This window comes from Felis catus, chromosome A1 (genome assembly GCF_018350175.1).
Source record: "Felis catus isolate Fca126 chromosome A1, F.catus_Fca126_mat1.0, whole genome shotgun sequence".
NCBI classification, from domain to species: Eukaryota; Metazoa; Chordata; class Mammalia; order Carnivora; family Felidae; genus Felis; species Felis catus.
The window spans coordinates 176,608,381-176,614,380 of record NC_058368.1 but is presented as its reverse complement, the minus strand read 5'-3'; positions in this window follow the sequence as shown (position 1 = coordinate 176,614,380).

Below are 6,000 nucleotides of genomic sequence, written 5' to 3'. Positions count from 1 at the left end.
CCTTTGTTGGGATGTGTGTACGATATCTCTTTGCCCACTAGGTAACTTCCTTTTTTGTTGTCCTAGTAGTGTCTTTTGAAAAAATTTTAATCGAGTGATTTTATCCATCCTTTTTATGGCCAGCACTTTGTGTATCTTGTTAAAGAATCTTTCTCCCACTCTGAGTTCATGAAGATATTCTCCTAGGTTACTTTCTAGAAGTTTAATATTTTGCCTTTAACATTTAGATCTATAATCCCCCTAAAATTGATGCTGTGAATGATGTGAGGTAGGAATCAAGTTTTACGTCTGTTCTATATAGATTTCCAATTGACTCAACATTAGTCATTGAAAACATCGTCCTTCCCCCACTGCTCTGTGATGTCACATTTGTCATAAAATATGTGTCCGTATATATGTCTGGCATTTCTCTTCTAGTCCATTGGTCTATTTGTCTATCCTTGCAAAAATGCCATGCTGTCTTGCTTACCAAGCTTTATCGTAGGTATTGGTCTCCAGTAAAGCAAATGCTCCCACTTTGTTCTTCTTTTTCAAAAAACTGCTATCCTTCACCCATTGCGTTTCCACATAGATTTTATAATCTATTTTCTAAGTGATACTCTCTCTCACACACACACACACAACACACAGACAAACACGTGCGCACACGCTTGTTAAGATTGTGATTTGGGTTGTATACGCTGAATCTACAGATCAGTTTGCAGAGAACTAAATTTTTTACCATATTGAGTCTTGCCATCCATGCATATGGTATGCCCCTCCATTTAGTATAGCCTTTTGAGATTCCTCTCAACAATATTCTATAGCTTTCTGAGTATTTTTAGGTCAACCGATTTTTTTTCTAACTATAAAGTGAGTAATAGTGCAGGCAACATTTGGATATGGCAAGATCTTGAAGACAGCAATGTTCCCAGAATGTTTTCTTTGTACCCCCAGCCAACTTAGTATCAAAAATACTTCAAGCTGTGCCCATGTCTGGCCCTCTGCCCACACCCACTTCCTGTGCACACTCCAAAGCAGGCCCAGAGCTGGGGCCCAGGGAATATGGACGCAGTGAACCCTACCTGTCATACTCCCATCCCACAGCGTTCAACTCGCTGCTAGAAAGCTGATCATCCAATCCACGCCAACATGCCAAGAACAGATCAGGCAGTGTCTCGGCTCCCAGATAAAACCCTGTTCTTGAGAAGCAGTTTATTGAGTTCGCCCCTGTTAAAGTTTTATACATGCTTATTAGAGAACATTTAGAAATCGCCAGCAGGTAGAACAAGGACAAAACACCACCCTCATTACCTATGACCAGATAATCGCTGCTCATATTTTGATGCATTTCCTTTCATCCCGTTTCTACACACATTGTGTATTTGCTTACTTTGTTTTTACAAGCTTGGCATCATTCTGAGTTTACAGTTCTGTGTGTTCAGCCTTTCTTACTTAACGCTAACACACAATCCTTCTTCCCTGTGACTCCATAAACTCTTTGGAAAACACCACGGGCCAGAAGCTCTGTAAGTTTCTGTGGAGTGAGGCCTATTTACTCCCACGCTATGGTAGGAGAAATCATTTTGTAACTTTGTGCAGGTGCACGGAGCGGGCAGCGAACATCTCTGGGCATTTAGTAGCTTAGTCTCTATCCGTCTAGGATTACATCCTCGGGATAGAGTCTCAGAAGTGGATTCCAGACCGGGAGAGTGTAGATAGAAGCTTTTGAGTAGTTTAAGGCAAGAGTTAGAATCCGCAACTGTGGCTGCTCGGGCGCGTATTTCTTGAGGGCTAATTATTGCTAGATACCAGTGTAAATGCTTCAGGCCTGTTAACTCCTTTAACCTCACAACCCTCTTAGGGAGATTCTGGTATTTACTTCATTTTACACATACAGAACCTGAGGCACAGAGAGGTCACGTCACTAGCTCTACGGCACAGCCTGGGAGCGCCCAAGCTGGGGGATACTGTTGGCTCTTGGAGGCGCTCTTGCCACTTCTCATGGGCTCCTTTCTTTTGACCAAAGGAGGCTCTTCCTTCTCGAAGTGAGGGGTCAGTGAGAGGGAGGTACCCAGCTGTAGGGTCCCGGGGATGGGCCTGAGTCCACCACATCCAGCTACGTGACCTCAGGTGAATCCTTCACTCCTCCGAGCTTCATTTTCTTCATCGTGAAATGGGCGGAGAGACCATGAAAGGGACATGACTCTGTGAACCAGAAAGCACTAGCTCTGGGGGCTCTGGGGGGCTCTGAGCTCTGGGGGCTGGAGGAGGAGGAAGGTGGCTCCTTCCCAGGCACCCACCCCCACTAGCCCAGGACCTCAGCTCTTTCTACCTCACCTTGACTGACCGACTGATTCTCTGGAACCAGCTGGGGTGCAATGGGCAATCCTTGCTGGTGGCTCAGCAGGAGTGGCCGCTCATCCTGTGGTCCCCAGGGTCTGACGGTAGGCCTGGCACAGAACAGGTACCCCAGGATGCTCACGGGATAGAGTTTTAAAGAGCCCTCCCGAGGGGCGCCTGGGTGGCGCAGTCTGCTAAGCGTCCGACTTCAGCCAGGTCACGATCTCGCGGTCCGTGAGTTCGAGCCCCGCGTCAGGCTCTGGGCTGATGGTTCGGAGCCTGGAGCCTGTTTCCGATTCTGTGTCTCCCTCTCTCTCTGCCCCTCCCCCATTCATGCTCTGTCTCTCTCTGTCCCAAAAATAAATAAACGTTGAAAAAAATTAAAAAAAAAAAAAAAAAAAGAGCCCTCCCGAGATTTCACCCAGTGGCGGCAGAGCAAGCAGGGACTGGAAATCGTCAGGGAGAGGTGGGAGAGAAGAGGGCAGATCTCTTTTTAGATCTCTGTGAGCATTCGTGGCCCTCATTTATAGAAGGTCCCGGTTTTGCAAAAGTTTGGCTTGTCACTGAGTCCTCGTCGCTCTGAGACACGAAGGCACGTAAGACAGAAGTCACGGGGCAGTTAAGAAGGAAAGTCAGGATTTGAACCCAGGTCTTTGTGACCAAAACCTGGACTGCCTACTTGGCCCTGTACATCCAACTGTGGGGTTAAGACACCCATAGCTTGTATGTCATGGTCCCCGTCGAATCCCAGCTGATCCCCATAACAACCCTACAACTCTGATTTTTTTTTCTTGGCCATTTTACAGACGAGGACACTGAGGCCTGCCTCAGGCCCCTCATGGGTAAGTGCTGCAGCCCCGAGCTGATCCTGGGCTTCCCATGTCCCAGTCAGTGCCTGAGCTCTCCTAGCCACACAGCACAGACGTCTCTCCTTGAGCCATGCAGGCAGGGATGAAGGACAGAAACCTCTGAGCGTGAGCCAGGCAGCAGTGAGAGGGCTCCAGCACGGGCAAGGGGGGGGTTCTCAGGTCCCTAAAGAGAAGTGCGGTCCCTCAGCGCAGAAAGCAGACGGAGGCCCCAGCCTTTCTCCTCCTGGGACAGTAATGGTGGTTCCTGAAGCTGAAAGGCTTACTCTGTGCCAGGCTCCATGCCAGGCCCTGAGGCAACATAAGGGCCACCTGGCCTCATTTACTTTTCCTAATACCCAGGGAGACAGACCCTGCCACTCTTCTCGTTTTTCAGGGGGAGAAACAGAGACTCAGAGCAGGAAGTCTCTTGCCAGAGGCCACATGGCCGAGGAAGGGCAGAGTGGGGGTTTTGAACCCAAGCCAGCTCGCCCCAGGGCCCACACCAAACACGGCTGCACCTGCTGTGGCCCACTGGCTCACATCCTTCCCCCGAGTCAGCTTGTCCCACTGAGGTATGCCTCCGTTCTCTGGCCTTTTAACAGCCTCACCCTGGCTCCTGGCAAGGCCTTGAGAAATGCAGCCGGATCTTGCTTTGCACTACACGTGTGTTTTGGAGGAACGGTGTGCCTTACACGGGATGTTATTCTAAATGTGAGGCTATTCTAACCTCAGGCAGTGGGCCTGAGCCTCCACTCTGCACCGACCCCTTTCCAGGCTGCTTCTCATCCCATTCCCACACCAGGTATTGTTGTCCCCATTCTATAGATGGGGAAGGTGAGGCTTAGAGTGGGCACGTGACAGCTCAGGGACCCGCCCCCCCCCAAGGCTGGTCAGTAGCAGGCTGGATATGCACCTAAGCCAGGGGCCCAGAGCTGGACTCTCCCCTCTGTAGCATCACCTGCCAGAGCTGGGGGAAGTCTTGTGCCTGCCCCCCACTCTGGAGCCCACCTGAACCCAACGTGTCCGTGGTACAAGTGGCCCTGCCCTCTGAACAAATATGACCCAGCACATTAAGGTGTGGCCTAGGAGGACACGCATGTCCCCACCTGCCTGGGACCCCAGGCTGCTTCAAATCCTGGCCAACCTGGGATCCCCCAACTCAGGCTCCTGCTGAGCTCGCACTGCCCTGGTGCCTCTGTGACTCCCTTGATGCTCTGGGCCAGTTCAGGGCTGGCTGGGGGCAACTGAGACTGCTAGAAAGACCACAGGACAACAGGCATCCAAGGGTCCCAGCGTGCCAGGCGTGACCCGCTCCTCGCATCAGCCCCAGGCTGGCATGACGCCTCTGGTCCCCTGCGCAGGCTCCCCAGATGTGACTGCTCCTGGCCTGGCCCAGAGGAGCTGCCCCAAGACATAAAGACATACTGCAGTCTTCCGAGCCAAGAGAGGAGGCTTCTCCCACCACGCCCAGCCAGAGTTCTCCACTCTGTTCCTCTAGCAAAACGTGCCTCTTTGCTGAGTGCCTGACCCCAGGAAGAACAATAATCAATAACTAATAATCATGGCTTCCTTTCATTGAGTATTTACCACAGGCCAGGCGCTGTTCTAAGCATTTGACAAGTAAGGATTTAATCTTCAAAGAAATCTTACGAGGCTTGGTCCATTTTATGCATGAAGAAAGTGAGGCACAAAGAAGTTGAGTAAGATGCTCAAGGTCACACAACTAGATGAGAGGGAAGCCAGACAATGAACCCAGGCCCCTGGCTCCAGGGCCTGAGCCCTTAGCCAATACCTCATGATCTGTGAGTGAGACCCAGTTCCTGCCCCTGGGACTCATCCATCCATCCATTCATCAATCCATTCATTCATTAAACATACATACATACATACATTTATTTATTTTTTTGTTTTAAAAGTTTATTTTTATTTATTTTGAGAGAGACGGAGAGCAAGCAGGGGAAGGACAGAGAGACAGGGAGACAACATCCCAAGCAGGCTCTGCACTGTCAGCCCAGAGCCCGACGCAGGGCTCGAACTCACAAACCGTTGAGATCACGACCCGAGCCCGAGTCACGAATCGGACGCTTAACCGACTGAGCCGCCCATCCGCCCCATCATTAAACATTTATTGGGCATCTGTTCTGTGCCAAGCACATTCCGAAGACCATCCCACTGCAAGTTTATATCACCTAGTATTAGGTCAGCATTATTACCCTCCCCACTTCGAGATCAGGCAACTGATGTTCAGAGAGGTTCGCTAACTGCAAAGACACACAGCCAGCAAGATGAGAGGCTCGGTAGCACTGGAACATGCTTAACGTGAGCAGGCAGGCCAGGCCAGGAGGCAGTGCACCTGGTGTGTCCAGCCAGGTCTGGCCTGCTTACAGATGATCTCTCCACCTTACAGAGGAGGAGGTGAAGCTCCACAGGTGTGAAATGACCTGCCTGGAGCCACCCAGCCAGGAAGAGGCAGAACCAGGACTTGAACTCAGCCCGCTCTGGCCCTATCTGGACCCTCTCTGCAGTAGAAATGGTTTGAGGCCAAGAAGGGCTTCAACCAGCTTGTGGGCCTGATGGGTGAGTTTAGGAGTGGGAGGGCGGGGAGAAAGACGAGCCCTTCCCCAGCTCACCTAGCCTGACCATTTACGATATGCCAGGCCACGTTGATTGAACTACTCTTCCGAATACCCTACGAAATATGGACTCCTATTAGCTCCATTTTACAGATGCAGAAACTGAGGCACAGAGAGGACATGGAAACTGCCCAAGGTGGCCTAGGTAGTAAGAACCGAGCTAGGATTTGAAGCTGGGCTCTTAAGTGCCTCACAGT